Below are 23,289 nucleotides of genomic sequence, written 5' to 3'. Positions count from 1 at the left end.
GACTCTTATTTCGCTGCTTTACTCGTGTTCCAGTTTAGGGGATACAAGACCAATGCGGACCAGTACTCTTATTTCCCAGTTTTACTGGTGTTCCAGTTTATGGGATACAAGACCAGTTCGGACCAGTACTCTTATTCCCCAGTTTTGCTGGTGTTCCAGTTTAGGGGATACAAGACCAGTTCAGACCAGTACTCTTTTTTCCCAGTTTTACTGGTGTTCCACGTTAGGGGATACAAGACCAGTTCAGACCAGTACTCTTATTCCCCAGTTTTACTGGTGTTCCAGTTTACGGGATACAAGACCAGTTCGGACCAGTAATCTTATTTCCCAGTTTTACTGGTGTTCCAGGTTATGGGATACAAGACCAGTTCGGACCAGTCCTCTTATTCCCCAGTATTACTGGCGTTCCAGTTTACGGGATACAAGACCAGTTCAGACCCGTACGCTAATTCCCAGTTTTACTGGTGTTGCAGTTTCGGGGATACAAGACCCGTTCGGACCAGTACTCTTATTCCCCAGTTTTACTGGTGTTCCAGTTTCGGCAATACAAGATAAGTTCAGACCAGTAATTTTATTTCCCAGTTTTACTGTTGTTCCAGTTTAGGTGATACTAGACCAATTCAGACCAGCACTCTTATTCCCCAGTTATACTGGCGTTCCAGTTTAGGGGATACAAGAACAGTTCAGAAGAGTACTCTTATTTCGCAGTTTTACTGGTGTTCCTGTTTACCGGATACAAGACCAGTTCAGACCCGTACTCTTATTCCCCAGTATTACTGGCGTTCCAGTTTACCGGATACAAGACCAGTTCAGACCCGTACTCTAATTCCCAGTTTTACTGGTGTTCCAGTTTAGGGGATACAAGAATTTCGCGGACCATTTCTCTTATTACGCAGTATTGCTGGTGTTCCAGTTTATGGGATACAAGACCAGTTCGGAACACTATTCTTATTCCCCAGTTTTACTGGTGTTCCAGTTTACGGGATATAAGACCAGGTCGGACCAGTAATCTTATTTCCCAGTTTTTCTGGTGTTCCAGTTTAGGGGATACAAGACGAATTCGGACCAGTACTCTTACTTCCCAGTTTTAATGGTGTTCCAGTTTAAAGGATACTAGACCAGTTCGGACAGAACTCTTATTCCCCTGTTTTACTGGTAATCCAGTTTAGGGGATACAAGACCAATGCTGACCAGTACTCTTATTTCCCAGTTTTACTCTTGTTCCAGTTTCAGGAATACAAGATCAGTTCAGACCAGTAATTTTATTTCCCAGTTTCACTTTTGTTCCACTTTATGGGATACAAGACCAGTTCGGACCAGTACTCTTATTCCCCAGTTTTGCTGGTGTTCCAGTTTAGGGGATACAAGACCAGTTCGGACCAGTACTCTTATTCCCCAGTTTTACTGGTGTTCCAGTTTAGGGGATACAAGACCAGTTCGGACCAGTACTCTTATTCCCCAGTTTTACTGGTGTTCCAGTTTAAGTGATTCAAGACTTGCGCGGACCACTTCTCTTATTACGCAGTATTCCTGGTGTTCCAGTTTAGGGGATACAAGACCAGTTCGGTCCAGTACTCTTATTTCGCTGTTTTACTGGTGTTCCTGTTTAGGGGATACAAGACCAGTTCGGTCCAGTACTCTTATTTCGCAGTTTTACTGGTTTTCCACGTTATGGGATACAAGACCAGTTCGGACCAGTCCTCTTATTCCCCAGTATTACTGGCGTTCCAGTTTACCGGATACTAGACCAGTTCAGCCCGTACTCTAATTCCCAGTTTTACTGGTGTTCCAGTTTAGGGGATACAAGGCTTGCGCGGACCAGTTCTCTTATTACGCAGTATTCCTGGTGTTCCAGTTTAGTCGATACAAGATCCGTTCGGAACAGTACTCTTATTCCCCAGTTTTACTGGTGTTCCAGTTTTCGGGATACAAGACCAATTCAGACCAGTACTCTTATTCCCCAGTTTTACTGGCGTTCCAGGTTAGGGAATACAAGACCACTTCGGACCAGTACTCTTATTCCGCAGTTTTTCTGGTGTTCATGTTTAGGGGACACAAGACCAGTTGAGACCAGTATTCTTATTTCCCAGTTTTATTGGTTTTGCCGTTTCAGGGTTACAAGACCAATTCAGACCAGTACTCTTATTCCCCTGTTTTACTGGTGTTCCAGTTTAGGGGATACAAGACCAGTTCGGTCCAGTACTCTTATTTCGCAGTTTTACTGGTGTTCCAGTTTTGGCGATACAAGATAAGTTCAGACCAGTACTTTTATTTCCCAGTTTTACTGTTGTTCCAGTTTAGGGGATACAAGACCAATTCAGACCAGTACTCTTATTCCACAGTTTTACTGGCGTTCCAGTTTAGGGGATACAAGACCAGTTCGGTCCAGTACTCTTATTTCGCTGTTTTACTGGTGTTCCAGGTTATGGGATACAAGACCAGTTCGGACCAGTCCTCTTATTCCCCAGTATTACTGGCGTTCCAGTTTACGGGATACAAGACCAGTTCAGACCCGTACGCTAATTCCCAGTTTTACTGGTGTTGCAGTTTCGGGGATACAAGACCCGTTCGGACCAGTACTCTTATTCCCCAGTTTTACTGGTGTTCCAGTTCAGGGGATACAAGACCAGTTCGGACCAGTAATCTTATTTCCCAGTTTTACTGGTGTTCCAGGTTATGGGATACAAGACCAGTTCGGACTAGTCCTCTTATTCACCAGTATTACTGGCGTTTCAGTTTACGGGATACAAGACCAGTTCGGACCTGTACTCTAATTCCCAGTTTTACTGGTGCTCCAGTTTCGGTGATACAAGACCAGTTTGGACCTGTACTCTTATTCCCAGTTTTACTGGTGTTCCAGTTTCGGCGATACAAGATAAGTTCAGACCAGTACTTTTATTTCCCAGTTTTACTGTTGTTCCAGTTTAGGTGATACAAGACCAATTCAGACCAGCACTCTTATTCCCCAGTTATACTGGCGTTCCAGTTTAGGGGATACAAGAACAGTTCAGAAGAGTACTCTTATTTCGCAGTTTTACTGGTGTTCCTGTTTACCGGATACAAGACCAGTTCAGACCCGTACTCTTATTCCCCAGTATTACTGGCGTTCCAGTTTACCGGATACAAGACCAGTTCAGACCCGTACTCTAATTCCCAGTTTTACTGGTGTTCCAGTTTAGGGGATACAAGAATTTCGCGGACCATTTCTCTTATTACGCAGTATTGCTGGTGTTCCAGTTTATGGGATACAAGACCAGTTCGGAACACTATTCTTATTCCCCAGTTTTACTGGTGTTCCAGTTTACGGGATATAAGACCAGGTCGGACCAGTAATCTTATTTCCCAGTTTTTCTGGTGTTCCAGTTTAGGGGATACAAGACGAATTCGGACCAGTACTCTTACTCCCCTGTTGTAATGGTGCTCCAGTTTAAAGGATACTAGACCAGTTCGGACAGAACCCTTATTCCCCTGGTTTACTGGTAATCCAGTTTAAGGGATACAAGATCCATTCATACCTGTACTCTTATTCCCCTGTTTTACTGGTGTTCCAGTTTCAGGGATACAAGACCAATGCGGACCAGTACTCTTATTTCCCAGTTTTACTCTTGTTCCAGTTTCAGGGATACAAGACCAGTTCAGACCAGTAATTTTATTTCCCAGTTTTACTGTTGTTCCAGTTTAGGTGATACTAGACCAATTCAGACCAGCACTCTTATTCCCCAGTTTTACTGGCGTTCCAGGTTAGGGGATACAAGAACAGTTCAGAGCAGTACTCTTATTTCGAAGTATTACAGGTGTTCCTGTTTAGGGAATACATAACCAGTTCAGACCTGGACTCTTATTTCGCTGCTTTACTCGTGTTCCAGTTTAGGGGATACAAGACCAATGCGGACCAGTACTCTTATTTCCCAGTTTTACTGGTGTTCCAGTTTATGGGATACAAGACCAGTTCGGACCAGTACTCTTATTCCCCAGTTTTGCTGGTGTTCCAGTTTAGGGGATACAAGACCAGTTCAGACCAGTACTCTTTTTTCCCAGTTTTACTGGTGTTCCACGTTAGGGGATACAAGACCAGTTCAGACCAGTACTCTTATTCCCCAGTTTTACTGGTGTTCCAGTTTACGGGATACAAGACCAGTTCGGACCAGTAATCTTATTTCCCAGTTTTACTGGTGTTCCAGGTTATGGGATACAAGACCAGTTCGGACCAGTCCTCTTATTCCCCAGTATTACTGGCGTTCCAGTTTACGGGATACAAGACCAGTTCAGACCCGTACGCTAATTCCCAGTTTTACTGGTGTTGCAGTTTCGGGGATACAAGACCCGTTCGGACCAGTACTCTTATTCCCCAGTTTTACTGGTGTTCCAGTTTCGGCAATACAAGATAAGTTCAGACCAGTACTTTTATTTCCCAGTTTTACTGTTGTTCCAGTTTAGGTGATACAAGACCAATTCAGACCAGCACTCTTATTCCCCAGTTATACTGGCGTTCCAGTTTAGGGGATACAAGAACAGTTCAGAAGAGTACTCTTATTTCGCAGTTTTACTGGTGTTCCTGTTTACCGGATACAAGACCAGTTCAGACCCGTACTCTTATTCCCCAGTATTACTGGCGTTCCAGTTTACCGGATACAAGACCAGTTCAGACCCGTACTCTAATTCCCAGTTTTACTGGTGTTCCAGTTTAGGGGATACAAGAATTTCGCGGACCATTTCTCTTATTACGCAGTATTGCTGGTGTTCCAGTTTATGGGATACAAGACCAGTTCGGAACACTATTCTTATTCCCCAGTTTTACTGGTGTTCCAGTTTACGGGATATAAGACCAGGTCGGACCAGTAATCTTATTTCCCAGTTTTTCTGGTGTTCCAGTTTAGGGGATACAAGACGAATTCGGACCAGTACTCTTACTCCCCTGTTGTAATGGTGCTCCAGTTTAAAGGATACTAGACCAGTTCGGACAGAACCCTTATTCCCCTGGTTTACTGGTAATCCAGTTTAAGGGATACAAGATCCATTCATACCTGTACTCTTATTCCCCTGTTTTACTGGCGTTCCAGTTTCAGGGATACAAGACCAATGCGGACCAGTACTCTTATTTCCCAGTTTTACTCTTGTTCCAGTTTCAGGGATACAAGACCAGTTCAGACCAGTAATTTTATTTCCCAGTTTTACTGTTGTTCCAGTTTAGGTGATACTAGACCAATTCAGACCAGCACTCTTATTCCCCAGTTTTACTGGCGTTCCAGTTTAGGGGATACAAGAACAGTTCAGAGCAGTACTCTTATTTCGAAGCATTACAGGTGTTCCTGTTTAGGGAATACATAACCAGTTCAGACCTGGACTCTTATTTCGCTGCTTTACTCGTGTTCCAGTTTAGGGGATACAAGACCAATGCGGACCAGTACTCTTATTTCCCAGTTTTACTGGTGTTCCAGTTTATGGGATACAAGACCAGTTCGGACCAGTACTCTTATTCCCCAGTTTTGCTGGTGTTCCAGTTTAGGGGATACAAGACCAGTTCAGACCAGTACTCTTTTTTCCCAGTTTTACTGGTGTTCCACGTTAGGGGATACAAGACCAGTTCAGACCAGTACTCTTATTCCCCAGTTTTACTGGTGTTCCAGTTTACGGGATACAAGACCAGTTCGGACCAGTAATCTTATTTCCCAGTTTTACTGGTGTTCCAGGTTATGGGATACAAGACCAGTTCGGACCAGTCCTCTTATTCCCCAGTATTACTGGCGTTCCAGTTTACGAGATACAAGACCAGTTCAGACCCGTACGCTAATTCCCAGTTTTACTGGTGTTGCAGTTTCGGGGATACAAGACCCGTTCGGACCAGTACTCTTATTCCCCAGTTTTACTGGTGTTCCAGTTTCGGCAATACAAGATAAGTTCAGACCAGTACTTTTATTTCCCAGTTTTACTGTTGTTCCAGTTTAGGTGATACAAGACCAATTCAGACCAGCACTCTTATTCCCCAGTTATACTGGCGTTCCAGTTTAGGGGATACAAGAACAGTTCAGAAGAGTACTCTTATTTCGCAGTTTTACTGGTGTTCCTGTTTACCGGATACAAGACCAGTTCAGACCCGTACTCTTATTCCCCAGTATTACTGGCGTTCCAGTTTACCGGATACAAGACCAGTTCAGACCCGTACTCTAATTCCCAGTTTTACTGGTGTTCCAGTTTAGGGGATACAAGAATTTCGCGGACCATTTCTCTTATTACGCAGTATTGCTGGTGTTCCAGTTTATGGGATACAAGACCAGTTCGGAACACTATTCTTATTCCCCAGTTTTACTGGTGTTCCAGTTTACGGGATATAAGACCAGGTCGGACCAGTAATCTTATTTCCCAGTTTTTCTGGTGTTCCAGTTTAGGGGATACAAGACGAATTCGGACCAGTACTCTTACTCCCCTGTTGTAATGGTGCTCCAGTTTAAAGGATACTAGACCAGTTCGGACAGAACCCTTATTCCCCTGGTTTACTGGTAATCCAGTTTAAGGGATACAAGATCCATTCATACCTGTACTCTTATTCCCCTGTTTTACTGGCGTTCCAGTTTCAGGGATACAAGACCAATGCGGACCAGTACTCTTATTTCCCAGTTTTACTCTTGTTCCAGTTTCAGGGATACAAGACCAGTTCAGACCAGTAATTTTATTTCCCAGTTTTACTGTTGTTCCAGTTTAGGTGATACTAGACCAATTCAGACCAGCACTCTTATTCCCCAGTTTTACTGGCGTTCCAGTTTAGGGGATACAAGAACAGTTCAGAGCAGTACTCTTATTTCGAAGCATTACAGGTGTTCCTGTTTAGGGAATACATAACCAGTTCAGACCTGGACTCTTATTTCACTGCTTTACTCGTGTTCCAGTTTAGGGGATACAAGACCAATGCGGACCAGTACTCTTATTTCCCAGTTTTACTGGTGTTCCAGTTTGTGGGATACAAGACCAGTTCGGACCAGTACTCTTATTCCCCAGTTTTGCTGGTGTTCCAGTTTAGGGGATACAAGACCAGTTCAGACCAGTACTCTTTTTTCCCAGTTTTACTGGTGTTCCACGTTAGGGGATACAAGACCAGTTCAGACCAGTACTCTTATTCCCCAGTTTTACTGGTGTTCCAGTTTACGGGATACAAGACCAGTTCGGACCAGTAATCTTATTTCCCTGTTTTACTGGTGTTCCAGGTTATGGGATACAAGACCAGTTCGGACCAGTCCTCTTATTCCCCAGTATTACTGGCGTTCCAGTTTCGGTGATACAAGACCAGTTCGGACCAATTCTCTTATTCCCCAGTTTTACTGTTGTTCCAGTTTATGGGATACAAGACCAATTCAGACCAGTACTCTTATTGCCCAGTTTTACTGGTGATCCAGTTTCAGCGATACAAGATTAGTTCGGACCAGTACTTTTATTTCCCAGTTTTACTGTTGTTCCAGTTTACGGGATACAAGACCAATTCAGACCAGTACTCTTATTCCCCAGTTTTACTGGCGTTCCAGGTTAGGGAATACAAGAACAGTTCAGAGCAGTACTCTTATTTCGCAGTATTACAGGTGTTCCAGTTTAGGGGATACAAGACCAATGCGGACCAGTACTTTTATTTCCCAGTTTTACTGTTGTTCCAGTTTACGGGATACAAGACCAATTCAGACCAGTACTCTTATTCCCCAGTTTTACTGGTGTTCCAGTTTAGGGGATAAAAGACCCGTTCGGAACACTACTCTTATTCCCCAGTTTTACTGGTGTTCCAGTTCACGGGATACAAGACCTGTTCGGACCAGTAATCTTATTTCTCAGTTTTTCTGGCGTTCCAGTTTAGGGGATACAAGACGAATTCGGACCAGTACTCTTACTCCCCCGTTTTACTGGTGTTCCAGTTTAAAGGATACTAGACCAGTTCGGAAAGAACTCTTATTCCCCTGTTTTACTGGTGTTCCAGTTTCGGCGATACAAGATAAGTTCAGACCAGTACTTTTATTTCCCAGTTTACTGTTGTTCCAGTTTAGGGGATACAAGACCAATTCAGACCAGTACTCTTATTCCCCAGTATTACTGGTGTTCCAGTTTAGTGGATACAAGAACATTTCAGACCAGTACTCTTATTTCGCAGTATTACAGGTGTTCCAGTTTAGGGGATACAAGACCAGTTCGGAGCAGTCCTCTTATTCCCCAGTTTTACTGGCGTTCCAGTTTAGGGGATACAAGACCAATTCAGACCAGTACTCTTATTCCCCAGTTTTACTGGTGTTCCAGTTTAGGGGATACAAGACCAGTTCAGACCAGTACTCTTATTGCCCAGTTTTACTGGTGATCCAGTTTCGGCGATACAAGATTAGTTCGGACCAGTACTTTTATTTCCCAGTTTCACTGTTGTTCCAGTTTATGGGAGACAAGACCAATTCAGACCAGTACTCTTATTCCCCAGTTTTACTGGCGTTCCAGGTTAGGGGATACAAGACCAGTTCGGTCCAGTACTCTTATTTCGCAGTTTTACTGGTGTTCCAGTTTAGGGGATACAAGACCAGTTCAGTCCAGTACTCTTATTTCGCTGTTTTCCTGGTGTTCCAGTTTAGGGGATACAAGACCAGTTCGGTCCAGTACTCTTATTTCGCTGTTTTACTGGTGTTCCAGTTTAGGGGATACAAGACCAGTTCGGTCCAGTACTCTTATTTCGCTGTTTTACTGGTGTTCCAGTTTAGGGGATACAAGACCAGTTCAGTCCAGTACTCTTATTACCCAGTTTTACTGGTGTTCCAGTTTAGGGGATACAAGACCCATTCAGACTAGTACTCTCATTCCCCTGTTTTACTGGTGATCCAGTTTAGGGGATACAAGATCAGTTCGGACCAGTACTCTTATCCCCCAGTTTTACTGGTTTTCCAGTTTATGGGATACAAGACCAGTTCACACCAGTACTCTTATTACCCACTTTTACTGTTGCTCCTGTTTAGGGGATACAAGACCAATTCAGACCAGTACTCTTATTCCCCAGTTTTACTGGCGTTCCAGGTTAGGGGATACAAGAACAGTTCAGAGTAGTACTCTTATTTCGCAGTATTACAGGTGTTCCTGTTCAGGGAATACATGACCAGTTCAGACCAGTACTCTTATTTCGCTGTTTTACTGGTGTTCCAGTTTCAGGGATACAAGACCAGTTCGGTCCAGTACTCTTATTTCCCAGTTTTACTGGTGTTCCAGGTTATGGGATACAAGACCAGTTCAGACCAGTACTCTAATTCCCAGTTTTACTGGTGTTCCAGTTTGGGGAATACAAGAATTGCGCGGACCATTTCTCTTATTACGCAGTATTGCTGGTGTTCCAGTTTATGGGATACAAGACCCGTTCGGAACACTACTCTTATTCCCCAGTTTTACTGGTGTTCCAGTTTAGGGGATACAAGAAGAATTCAGACCAGTACTCTTACTCCCCAGTTTTACTGGTGTTCCAGTTTAAAGGATACTAGACCAGTTCGGACAGAACTCTTATTCCCCTGTTTTACTGGTAATCCAGTTTAGGGGATACAAGATCCATTCGGACCTCTACTCTTATTCCCCTGTTTTACTGGTGATCCAGCTTCAGGGATACAAGACCAATGCGGACCAGTAGTCTTATTTCCCAGTTTTACTCTTGTTCCAGTTTCAGGGATACAAGACAAATTCGGACCAGTACTTTTATTTTCCAGTTTCACTGTTGTTCCAGTTTATGGGATACTAGACCAGTTCAGACCAGTACTTTTATTTTCCAGTTTAACTGTTGTTCCAGTTTATGGGATACAAGACCAGTTCGGACCAGTACTCTTATTCCCCAGTTTTACTGGTGTTCCAGTTTAGGGGATACAAGACCAGTTCAGACCAGTACTCTTTTTTCCCAGTTTTACTGGTGTTCCAGGTTGGGGGATACAAGACCAGTTCAGACCAGTACTCTTATACCCCAGTTTTACTGGTTTTCCAGTTTAAGTGATTCAAAACTTGCGCGGACCAGTTCTCTTATTACGCAGTATTCCTGGTGTTCCAGTTTAGGGGATACAAGACCAGTTCGGAACAGTACTCTTATGCCCCTGTTTTACTGGTGTTCCAGTTTAAGTGATTCAAGACCAGTTTTCTTATTACGCAGTATTCCTGGTGTTCCAGTTTCAGGGATACAATAACAATTCAGACCAGTACTCGTATTCCCCAGTTTTAATGGTGTTCCAGTTTAAAGGATACTAGACCAGTTCGGACAGTACTCTTATTCCCCTGTTTTTCTGGTGATCCAGTTTAGGGGATACAAGACCCATGCAGACCAGTACTCTCATTCCCCTGTTTTACTGGTGATCCAGTTTAGGGGGTACAAGATCAGTTCGGACCAGTACTCTTATCCCCCAGTTTTACTGGTTTTCCAGTTTATGGGATACAAGACCAGTTCACACCAGTACTCTTATTACCCAGTTTTCCTGTTGCTCCTGTTTAGGGGATACAAGACCAGTTCGGACCAGTACTCGTATTTCCGAGTTGTACTGGTGTTCCAGTTTAGGGGATACAAGACCAATTCAGACCTGTATTCTTATTTTCCAGTTTTACTGGTGATCCAGTTTAGGCGATACAAGACCTGTTCGGACCACTGCTCTTCTTCCCCAGTTTTACTGGTGTTCCACTTTAGGCGATACAAGACCAGTTCGAACCACTGCTCTTCTTCCCCAGATTTACTGGTGTTCCAGTTTAGGTATACAAAAATAATTAAGACTAGTGCTCTTATTACCCAGTTTTACTGGTGTTCCAGTTTAGGGATACAAGACCAGTGCGGACCACGACTATTAATCCCCAGTTTTACTCGTTTTCCAGTTTAGGGGATACAAGACCAGTTCGGACCAGTACTCTTATTTCCCAGTTTTACTGGTGTTCCAGTTTAGGTATACAAGACCAGTGCGGACCACGACTATTAATCCCCAGTTTTACTCGTTTTCCAGTTTAGGGGATACAAGACCAGTTCAGACCAATACTCTTATTCCCCAGTTTTACTGGTGTTCCTGTTTAGGGAATTCAAGACCAGTTCGGTCCAGTACTCTTATTTCGCAGTTTTACTTGTGTTCCAGGTTATGGGATACAAGACCAGTTCGGACCAGCCCTCCTATTCCCCAGTATTACTGGCATTCCAGTTTACGGGATACAAGACCAGTTCAGACCCGTACTCTATTTCCCAGTTTTACTGGTGTTCCAGTTTCGGTGATACAAGACCAGTTTGGACCAGTACTTTTATTTCCCAGTTTTACTGTTGTTCCAGTTTAAGGGATACAAAACCAATTCAGACCAGTACTCTTATTGCCCTGTTTTACTGATGTTCCAGTTTAGGTATACAAGTCCAGTGCGGACCCCGACTATTAATCCCCAGTTTTACTCGTTTTTCAGTTTATGGGATACAAGACCAGTTCGGACCAGCCCTCTTATTCCCCAGTATTACTGGCGTTCCAGTTTACGGGATACAAGACCAGTTCAGACCTGTACTCTAATTCCCAGTTTTACTGGTGTTCCAGTTTCGGTGATACAAGACCAGTTCGGACCAGTACTTTTATTTCCCAGTTTTACTGTTGTTCCAGTTTATGGGATACAAGACCAATTCAGACCAGTACTCTTATTGCCCTGTTTTACTGGTGTTCCAGTTTCAGGGATACAAGACCAGTTCGGACCTGTAATCTTATTCCGAGTTGAACTGGTGTTCCAGTTTCGGCGATACAAGATAAGTTCAGACCAGTACTTTTATTTCCCAGTTTTACTGTTGTTCCAGTTTAGGGGATACAAGAACAGTTCAGACCTGTATTCTTATTCCCCAATTTCACTGGTGTTCCAGTTTAGGGGATACAAGACCAATGCGGACCAGTACTCTTATTTCCCAGTTTTACTGGTGTTCCAGTTTAGGGGATACAAGACCAGTTCGGACCAGTACTCTTATTCCCCAGTTTTACTGGTGTTCCAGTTTAGGGGATACAAGACCAGTTCGGACCAGTACTCTTATTCCCCTGTTTTACTGGTGTTCCAGTTTAGGGGATACAAGACCAGATCGGTCCAGTAATCTTATTTCCCAGTTTTTCTGGTGTTCCAGTTTAGGGGATACAAGACGAATTCGGACCAGTACTCTTACTTCCCAGTTTTAATGGTGTTCCAGTTTAATGGATAATAGACCAATTCGGACAGAACTCTTATTCCCCTGTTTTACTGGTAATCCAGTTTAGGGGATACAAGACCAATGCGGACCAGTACTCTTATTCCCCTGTTTTACTCTTGTTCCAGTTTCAGGGATACAAGACCAGTTCAGACCAGTAATTTTATTTCCCAGTTTCACTGTTGTTCCAGTTTATGGGATACAAGACCAGTTCGGACCAGTACTCTCATTCCCCAGTTTTGCTGGTGTTCCAGTTTAGAGGATACAAGACCAGTTCAGACCAGTAATCTTTTTTCCCAGTTTTACTGGTGTTCCAGTTGACGGGATACAAGACCAATGCTGACCAGTACTCTTATTTCCCAGTTTTACTCTTGTTCCAGTTTCAGGGATACAAGATCAGTTCAGACCAGTAATTTTATTTCCCAGTTTCACTTTTGTTCCACTTTATGGGATACAAGACCAGTTCGGACCAGTACTCTTATTCCCCAGTTTTACTGGTGTTCCAGTTTAGGGGATACAAGACCAGTTCGGACCAGTACTCTTATTCCCCAGTTTTACTGGTGTTCCAGTTTAGGGGATACAAGACCAGATCGGTCCAGTAATCTTATTTCCCAGTTTTTCTGGTGTTCCAGTTTAGGGGATACAAGACGAATTCGGACCAGTACTCTTACTTCCCAGTTTTAATGGTGTTCCAGTTTAAAGGATACTAGACCAGTTCGGACAGAACTCTTATTCCCCTGTTTTACTGGTAATCCAGTTTAGGGGATACAAGACCAATGCGGACCAGTACTCTTATTCCCCTGTTTTACTCTTGTTCCAGTTTCAGGGATACAAGACCAGTTCAGACCAGTAATTTTATTTCCCAGTTTCACTGTTGTTCCAGTTTATGGGATACAAGACCAGTTCGGACCAGTACTCTCATTCCCCAGTTTTGCTGGTGTTCCAGTTTAGAGGATACAAGACCAGTTCAGACTAGTAATCTTTTTTCCCAGTTTTACTGGTGTTCCAGTTGACGGGATACAAGACCAAAGCTGACCAGTACTCTTATTTCCCAGTGTTACTCTTGTTCCAGTTTCAGGAATACAAGATCAGTTCAGAACAGTAATTTTATTTCCCAGTTTCACTTTTGTTCCACTTTATGGGATACAAGACCAGTTCGGACCAGTACTCTTTTCCCCAGTTTTGCTGGTGTTCCAGTTTAGGGGATACAAGACCAGTTCAGACCAGTACTCTTACTCCCCAGATTTGCTGGTGTTCCAGTTTAGGGGATACAAGACCAGTTCGGAACAGTACTCTTATACCCCAGTTTTACTGGTGTTCCAGTTTAAGTGATTCAAGACCAGTTTTCTTATTACGCAGTATTCCTGGTGTTCCAGTTTCAGGGATACAATAACAATTCAGACCAGTACTCGTATTCCCCAGTTTTAATGGTGTTCCAGTTTAAAGGATACTAGACCAGTTCGGACAGTACTCTTATTCCCCTGTTTTTCTGGTGATCCAGTTTAGGGGATACAAGACCCATGCAGACCAGTACTCTCATTCCCTGTTTTACTGGTGATCCAGTTTAGGGGGTACAAGATCAGTTCGGACCAGTACTCTTATCCCCCAGTTTTACTGGTTTTCCAGTTTAGGGGATACAAGATCAGTTCGGACCAGTACTCTTATCCCCCAGTTTTACTGGTTTTCCAGTTTATGGGATACAAGACCAGTTCACACCAGCACTCTTATTACCCAGTTTTACTGTTGCTCCTGTTTAGGGGATACAAGACCAGTTCGGACCAGTACTCGTATTTCCGAGTTGTACTGGTGTTCCAGTTTAGGGGATACAAGACCAATTCAGACCTGTATTCTTATTTTCCAGTTTTACTGGTGATCCAGTTTAGGCGATACAAGACCTGTTCGGACCACTGCTCTTCTTCCCCAGTTTTACTGGTGTTCCACTTTAGGCGATACAAGACCAGTTCGAACCACTGCTCTTCTTCCCCAGATTTACTGGTGTTCCAGTTTAGGTATACAAAAATAATTAAGACTAGTGCTCTTATTACCCAGTTTTACTGGTGTTCCAGTTTAGGGATACAAGACCAGTGCGGACCACGACTATTAATCCCCAGTTTTACTCGTTTTCCAGTTTAGGGGATACAAGACCAGTTCGGACCAATACTCTTATTTCCCAGTTTTACTGGTGTTCCAGTTTAGGTATACAAGACCAGTGCGGACCACGACTATTAATCCCCAATTTTACTCGTTTTCCAGTTTAGGGGATACAAGACCAGTTCAGACCAATACTCTTATTCCCCAGTTTTACTGGTGTTCCTGTTTAGGGAATTCAAGACCAGTTCGGTCCAGTACTCTTATTTCGCAGTTTTACTTGTGTTCCAGGTTATGGGATACAAGACCAGTTCGGACCAGCCCTCCTATTCCCCAGTATTACTGGCATTCCAGTTTACGGGATACAAGACCAGTTCAGACCCGTACTCTATTTCCCAGTTTTACTGGTGTTCCAGTTTCGGTGATACAAGACCAGTTCGGACCAGTACTTTTATTTCCCAGTTTTACTGTTGTTTCAGTTTAAGGGATACAAAACCAATTCAGACCAGTACTCTTATTGCCCTGTTTTACTGATGTTCCAGTTTAGGTATACAAGTCCAGTGCGGACCACGACTATTAATCCCCAGTTTTACTCGTTTTTCAGTTTATGGGATACAAGACCAGTTCGGACCAGCCCTCTTATTCCCCAGTATTACTGGCATTCCAGTTTACGGGATACAAGACCAGTTCAGACCTGTACTCTAATTCCCAGTTTTACTGGTGTTCCAGTTCCGCTGATACAAGACCAGTTCGGACCAGTACTTTTATTTCCCAGTTTTACTGTTGTTCCAGTTTATGGGATACAAGACCAATTCAGACCAGTACTCTTATTGCCCTGTTTTACTGGTGTTCCAGTTTCAGGGATACAAGACCAGTTCGGACCTGTAATCTTATTCCGAGTTGAACTGGTGTTCCAGTTTCGGCGATACAAGATAAGTTCAGACCAGTACTTTTATTTCCCAGTTTTACTGTTGTTCCAGTTTAGGGGATACAAGAACAGTTCAGACCTGTATTCTTATTCCCCAATTTCACTGGTGTTCCAGTTTAGGGGATACAAGACCAATGCGGACCAGTACTCTTATTTCCCAGTTTTACTGGTGTTCCAGTTTAGGGGATACAAGACCAGTTCGGACCAGTACTCTTATTCCCCTGTTTTACTGGTGTTCCAGTTTAGGGGATACAAGACCAGATCGGTCCAGTAATCTTATTTCCCAGTTTTTCTGGTGTTCCAGTTTAGGGGATACAAGACGAATTCGGACCAGTACTCTTACTTCCCAGTTTTAATGGTGTTCCAGTTTAATGGATAATAGACCAGTTCGGACAGAACTCTTATTCCCCTGTTTTACTGGTAATCCAGTTTAGGGGATACAAGACCAATGCGGACCAGTACTCTTATTCCCCTGTTTTACTCTTGTTCCAGTTTCAGGGATACAAGACCAGTTCAGACCAGTAATTTTATTTCCCAGTTTCACTGTTGTTCCAGTTTATGGGATACAAGACCAGTTCGGACCAGTACTCTCATTCCCCAGTTTTGCTGGTGTTCCAGTTTAGAGGATACAAGACCAGTTCAGACCAGTAATCTTTTTTCCCAGTTTTACTGGTGTTCCAGTTGACGGGATACAAGACCAATGCTGACCAGTACTCTTATTTCCCAGTTTTACTCTTGTTCCAGTTTCAGGGATACAAGATCAGTTCAGACCAGTAATTTTATTTCCCAGTTTCACTTTTGTTCCACTTTATGGGATACAAGACCAGTTCGGACCAGTACTCTTATTCCCCAGTTTTACTGGTGTTCCAGTTTAGGGGATACAAGACCAGTTCGGACCAGTACTCTTATTCCCCAGTTTTACTGGTGTTCCAGTTTAGGGGATACAAGACCAGTTCGGACCAGTACTCTTATTCCCCAGTTTTACTGGTGTTCCAGTTTAGGGGATACAAGACCAGTTCGGACCAGTACTCTTATTCCCCAGTTTTACTGGTGTTCCAGTTTAGGGGATACAAGACGAATTCGGACCAGTACTCTTACTTCCCAGTTTTAATGGTGTTCCAGTTTAAAGGATACTAGACCAGTTCGGACAGTACTCTTATTCCCCTGTTTTACTGGTATCCAGTTTAGGGGATACAAGACCAGTTCAGACCAGTAATTTTATTCCCAGTTTTCACTGTTGTTCCAGTTTATGGGATACAAGACCAGTTCGGACCAGTACTCTCATTCCCCAGTTTTGCTGGTGTTCCAGTTTAGAGGATACAAGACCAGTTCAGACCAGTAATCTTTTTTCCCCAGTTTTACTGGTGTTCCAGTTGACGGGATACAAGACCAATGCTGACCAGTACTCTTATTTCCCAGTGTTACTCTTGTTCCAGTTTCAGGAATACAAGATCAGTTCAGAACAGTAATTTTATTTCCCAGTTTCACTTTTGTTCCACTTTATGGGATACAAGACCAGTTCGGACCAGTACTCTTTTCCCCTGTTTTGCTGGTGTTCCAGTTTAGGGGATACAAGACCAGTTCAGACCAGTACTCTTACTCCCCAGATTTGCTGGTGTTCCAGTTTAGGGGATACAAGACCAGTTCGGAACAGTACTCTTATACCCCAGTTTTACTGGTGTTCCAGTTTAAGTGATTCAAGACTTGCGCGGACCACTTCTCTTATTACTCAGTATTCCTGGTGTTCCAGTTTAGGGGATACAAGACCAGTTCGGTCCAGTACTCTTATTTCGCAGTTTTACTGGTGTTCCTGTTTAGGGGATACAAGACGAGTTCGGTCCAGTACTCTTATTTCGCAGTTTTACTGGTTTTCCACGTTATGGGATACAAGACCAGTTCGGACCAGTCCTCTTATTCCCCAGTATTACTGGCGTTCCAGTTTACCGGATACTAGACCAGTTCAGCCCGTACTCTAATTCCCAGTTTTACTGGTGTTCCAGTTTAGGGGATACAAGGCTTGCGCGGACCAGTTCTCTTATTACGCAGTATTCCTGGTGTTCCAGTTTAGTCGATACAAGATCCGTTCGGAACAGTACTCTTATTCCCCAGTTTTACTGGTGTTCCAGTTTTCGGGATACAAGACCAATTCAGACCAGTACTCTTATTCCCCAGTTTTACTGGCGTTCCAGGTTAGGGAATACAAGACCACTTCGGACCAGTACTCTTATTCCGCAGTTTTTCTGGTGTTCATGTTTAGGGGACACAAGACCAGTTGAGACCAGTATTCTTATTTCCCAGTTTTATTGGTTTTGCCGTTTCAGGGTTACAAGACCAATTCAGACCAGTACTCTTATTCCCCTGTTTTACTGGTGTTCCAGTTTAGGGGATACAAGACCAGTTCGGTCCAGTACTCTTATTTCGCAGTTTTACTGGTGTTCCAGTTTTGGCGATACAAGATAAGTTCAGACCAGTACTTTTATTTCCCAGTTTTACTGTTGTTCCAGTTTAGGGGATACAAGACCAATTCAGACCAGTACTCTTATTCCACAGTTTTACTGGCGTTCCAGTTTAGGTGATACAAGACCAGTTCGGTCCAGTACTCTTATTTCGCTGTTTTACTGGTGTTCCAGGTTATGGGATACAAGACCAGTTCGGACCAGTCCTCTTATTCCCCAGTATTACTGGCGTTCCAGTTTACGGGATACAAGACCAGTTCAGACCCGTACGCTAATTCCCAGTTTTACTGGTGTTGCAGTTTCGGGGATACAAGACCCGTTCGGACCAGTACTCTTATTCCCCAGTTTTACTGGTGCTCCAGTTTAGGGGATACAAGACCAGTTCGGACCAGTAATCTTATTTCCCAGTTTTACTGGTGTTCCAGGTTATGGGATACAAGACCAGTTCGGACTAGTCCTCTTATTCCCCAGTATTACTGGCGTTTCAGTTTACGGGATACAAGACCAGTTCGGACCTGTACTCTAATTCCCAGTTTTACTGGTGCTCCAGTTTCGGTGATACAAGACCAGTTTGGACCTGTACTCTTAATCCCAGTTTTACTGGTGTTCCAGTTTCGGCGATACAAGATAAGTTCAGACCAGTACTTTTATTTCCCAGTTTTACTGTTGTTCCAGTTTAGGTGATACAAGACCAATTCAGACCAGCACTCTATTCCCCAGTTATACTGGCGTTCCAGTTTAGGGGATACAAGAACAGTTCAGAAGAGTACTCTTATTTCGCAGTTTTACTGGTGTTCCTGTTTACCGGATACAAGACCAGTTCAGACCCGTACTCTTATTCCCCAGTATTACTGGCGTTCCAGTTTACCGGATACAAGACCAGTTCAGACCCGTACTCTAATTCCCAGTTTTACTGGTGTTCCAGTTTAGGGGATACAAGAATTTCGCGGACCATTTCTCTTATTACGCAGTATTGCTGGTGTTCCAGTTTATGGGATACAAGACCAGTTCGGAACACTATTCTTATTCCCCAGTTTTACTGGTGTTCCAGTTTACGGGATATAAGACCAGGTCGGACCAGTAATCTTATTTCCCAGTTTTTCTGGTGTTCCAGTTTAGGGGATACAAGACGAATTCGGACCAAGTACTCTTACTCCCCTGTTGTAATGGTGCTCCAGTTTAAAGGATACTAGACCAGTTCGGACAGAACCCTTATTCCCCTGTTTTACTGGTGTTCCAGTTTCAGGGATACAAGACCAATGCGGACCAGTACTCTTATTTCCCAGTTTTACTCTTGTTCCAGTTTCAGGGATACAAGACCAGTTCAGACCAGTAATTTTATTTCCCAGTTTTACTGTTGTTCCAGTTTAGGTGATACTAGACCAATTCAGACCAGCACTCTTATTCCCCAGTTTTACTGGCGTTCCAGTTTAGGGGATACAAGAACAGTTCAGAGCAGTACTCTTATTTCGAAGTATTACAGGTGTTCCTGTTTAGGGAATACATAACCAGTTCAGACCTGGACTCTTATTTCGCTGCTTTACTCGTGTTCCAGTTTAGGGGATACAAGACCAATGCGGACCAGTACTCTTATTTCCCAGTTTTACTGGTGTTCCAGTTTATGGGATACAAGACCAGTTCGGACCAGTACTCTTATTCCCCAGTTTTGCTGGTGTTCCAGTTTAGGGGATACAAGACCAGTTCAGACCAGTACTCTTTTTTCCCAGTTTTACTGGTGTTCCACGTTAGGGGATACAAGACCAGTTCAGACCAGTACTCTTATACCCCAGTTTTACTGGTGTTCCAGTTTAAGTGATTCAAGACTTGCGCGGACCAGTTCTCTTATTACGCAGTATTCCTGGTGTTCCAGTTTAGGGGATACAAGACCAATTCAGACCAGTACTCGTATTCCCCAGTTTTAATGGTGTTCCAGTTTAAAGGATACTAGACCAGTTCGGACAGTACTCTTATTCCCCTGTTTTACTGGTAATCCAGTTTAGGGGATACAAGACCCATTCGGACCAGTACTCTTATTCCCCTGTTTTACTGGTGATCCAGTTTAGGGGATACAAGATCAGTTCGGACCAGTACTCTTATCCCCCAGTTTTACTGGTTTTCCAGTTGAGGGGATACAAGATCAGTTCAGACCAGTACTCTTATCCCCCAGTTTTACTGGTTTTCCAGTTTATGGGATACAAGACCAGTTCACACCAGTACCCTTATTACCCAGTTTTACTGTTGCTCCTGTTTAGGGGATACAAGACCAGTTCGGACCAGTACTCTAATTCCCAGTTTTACTGGTGTTCCAGTTTAGGGGATACAAGACCAGTTCAGTCCAGTCCTCTTATTCCCCAGTATTACTGGCGTTCCAGTTTACGGGATACATGACCAGTTCAGACCAGTACTCTTATTTCGCAGTTTTACTGGTGTTCCAGGTTATAGGATACAAGACCAGTTCGGACCAGTCCTCTTATTCCCCAGTATTACTGGCGTTTCAATTTACGGGATACAAGACCAGTTCAGACCTGTACTCTAATTCCCAGTTTTACTGGTGTTCCAGTTTCGGTGATACAAGACCAGTTCGGACCTGTACTCTTATTCCCAGTTTTACTGGTGTTCCAGTTTCGGCGATACAAGATAAGTTCAGACCAGTACTTTTATTTCCCAGTTTTACTGTTGTTCCAGTTTAGGGGATACAAGAACAGTTCAGACCAGTACTGTTATTGCCCAGTTTTACTGGTGTTCCAGTTTCAGGGATACAAGACCAATGCGGACCAGTACTCTTATTTCCCAGTTTTACTCTTGTTCCAGTTTCAGGGATACAAGACCAGTTCAGACCGGTAATTTTATTTCCCAGTTTCACTGTTGTTCCAGTTTATGGGATACAAGACCAGTTCGGACCAGTAATATTATTCCCCAGTTTTACTGGTGTTCCAGTTTAGGGGATACAAGACCAATTCAGACCAGTACTCGTATTCCCCAGTTTTAATGGTGTTCCAGTTTAAAGGATACTAGACCAGTTCGGACAGTACTCTTATTCCCCTGTTTTACTGGTAATCCAGTTTAGGGGATACAAGACCCATTCGGACCAGTACTCTTATTCCCCTGTTTTACTGGTGATCCAGTTTAGGGGATACAAGATCAGTTCGGACCAGTACTCCTATCCCCCAGTTTAAATGGTTTTCCAATTTAGGGGATACTAGATCATTTCGGACCAGTACTCTTATCCCCCAGTTTTACTGGTTTTCCAGTTTATGGGATACAAGACCAGTTCACACCAGTACTCTTATTACCCAGTTTTACTGTTGCTCCTGTTTAGGGGATACAAGACCAGTTCGGACCAGTACTCGTATTTCCGAGTTGTACTGGTGTTCCAGTTTTGGGGATACAAGACCAGTTCAGACCTGTATTCTTATCCTCCAGTTTTACTGGTTATCCAGTTTAGTGGGTACAAGACCAGTTCGGACCAGTACTCTTATTCCCCAGCTTTACTGATGTTCCACTTTAGGCGATACAAGACCAGTTCGGACCACTGCTCTTCTTCCCCAGATTTACTGGTGTTCCAGTTTAGGTATACAAGAGCAGTTAAGACTAGTACTCTTATTTCCCAGTTTTACTGGTGTTCCAGTTTAGGTATACAAGACCAGTGCGGACCACGACTATTAATCCCCAGTTTTACTCGTTTTCCAGTTTAGGGGATACAAGACCAGTTCGGACCAATAGTCTTCTTTCCCAGTTTTACTGGTGTTCCAGTTTAGGGGATACAAGACCTGTTCGGACTATTACTCTTATTTCCAAGTTTTACTGGTGTTCCAGTTTCGGTGATGTAAGACCTGTTCAGACCAGTACTTTTATTTCCCAGTTTTACTGGTGTTGCAGTTTAGGTATATAAGACCAGTTCAGACCAGTACTCTTATTCCCCATTTTTACTGGTGTTCCAGTTTAGGGGATACAAGACCAGTTCGGACCAGTACTGTTCTTTCCCAGTTTTACTGGTGTTGCAGTTTAGGTATATAAGACCAGTTCAGACCAGTACTCTTATTCCCCATTTTTACTGGTGTTCCAGTTTAGGGGATACAAGACCAGTTCGGACCAGTACTGTTCTTTCCCAGTTTTACTGGTGTTCCAGATTTGAGGATAAGATATCAGTTCGGACCAGTACTCTTATTTCCCATTTTACTGGTGTTCCAGGTTAGGGGATACAAGACCAGTTAGCACCAGTACGCACATTCCCCACTTTTACTGGTGTTCCAGATTAGCGGATACAAGACCAGTTCGGGCCATTACTCTTATTCTCCAGTTATACTTGAGATTCAGATTAGGGCATACAAGATCAGTTCGGAACAGCACTCTTATTCCCCAGTTTTACTGGTGTTCCAGTTTATGGGATACAAGACCAGTTCAGACCAGTACTCTTATTTCCCAGTTTTACTGGTGTTCCAGTTTAGGGCATACAAGACCAATTCGGACTAGTACTGTTATTCCCAGTTTTACTGGTGTTCCAGTTTAGGGGATACAAGACCAGTTCGGACCAGTACTCTTATTCCCCAGTTTTACTGGTGTTCGAGTTTAGGGGATACAAGACCAAGTCTCACCATTACTCTTATTCCCCATTTTTACCGGTGTTCCAGTTTAGGGGACGCAAGACAGTTAGAACCAGTACTCTTATTTCCCAGTTTTACTGATGTTCCAGTTTAGGGGATACAATACCAGTTCACACCAGTACTCTTATTCCCCAGTTTTACTGGTGTTCCAGTTTAGGGGATACAAGACCAGTTCAGACCAATAATCTTGTGTCTCAGTTTTGCTGGTGTTCATCTTAAGGGGATACAATAACTCTTCAGGACAGTACTTTTATTTCCCAGTTTTACTGGTGTTCCAGTTTAGGGATACAAGACCATTTCGGACCAATACTCTTATTACCCAGTTTTACTGATGTTCCAGTTGAGGGGATACAAGACCTGTTCGGACCAGTACTCTTATTTCCCAGTTTTACTGGTGTTCCAGTTTAGGGATACAAGACCAGTTCGGACCAATACTCTTATTACCCAGTTTTACTGATGTTCCAGTTGAGGGGATACAAGACCTGTTCGGACCAGTACTCTTATTTCCCAGTTTTACTGGTGTTTCAGTTTAGTGGATGCAAGTTCAGTTCAGACCAGTACTCTTATTCCCAAGTTTCACTTGTGTTCCAGTTTCGGAGATACAAGACCAGTTCGGAACAGTACTCTTATTTCCCAGTTTTGCTGGTGTTCCTGTTTAGGGGATACAAGACCTGTTCAGACCAATAATCTTGTGTCTCAGTTTTGCTGGTGATCATCTTAAGGGGATACAATAACTCTTCAGGACAGTACTTTTATTTCCCAGTTTTACTGGAGTTCCAGTTTAGTTATGCAAGAACAGTTCGGACCAGAAACCTTATTCCACAGTTTAACTGGTGTTCCAGTTTAGGGGATACAATAACAGTTAAGAACAGTACTCTTATTACCCAGTTTTACAGGTGTTCCAGTTTAGGGGATACAAGACCAGTTCGGACCAGTACTCTTATTGCCCAGTTTTACTGGTGTTCCAGTTTAGGGGATACAAGATGATTTCGGACCAGTACTCTTATTCCCCAGTTTTACTGGTGTTCCAGTTTAGGGGATACAACACCAAGTCACACCAGT

This window comes from Carcharodon carcharias, assembly GCF_017639515.1.
Source record: "Carcharodon carcharias isolate sCarCar2 chromosome 40 unlocalized genomic scaffold, sCarCar2.pri SUPER_40_unloc_6, whole genome shotgun sequence".
NCBI lineage: Eukaryota > Metazoa > Chordata > Chondrichthyes > Lamniformes > Lamnidae > Carcharodon > Carcharodon carcharias.
This window is presented reverse-complemented; position numbering follows the sequence as displayed.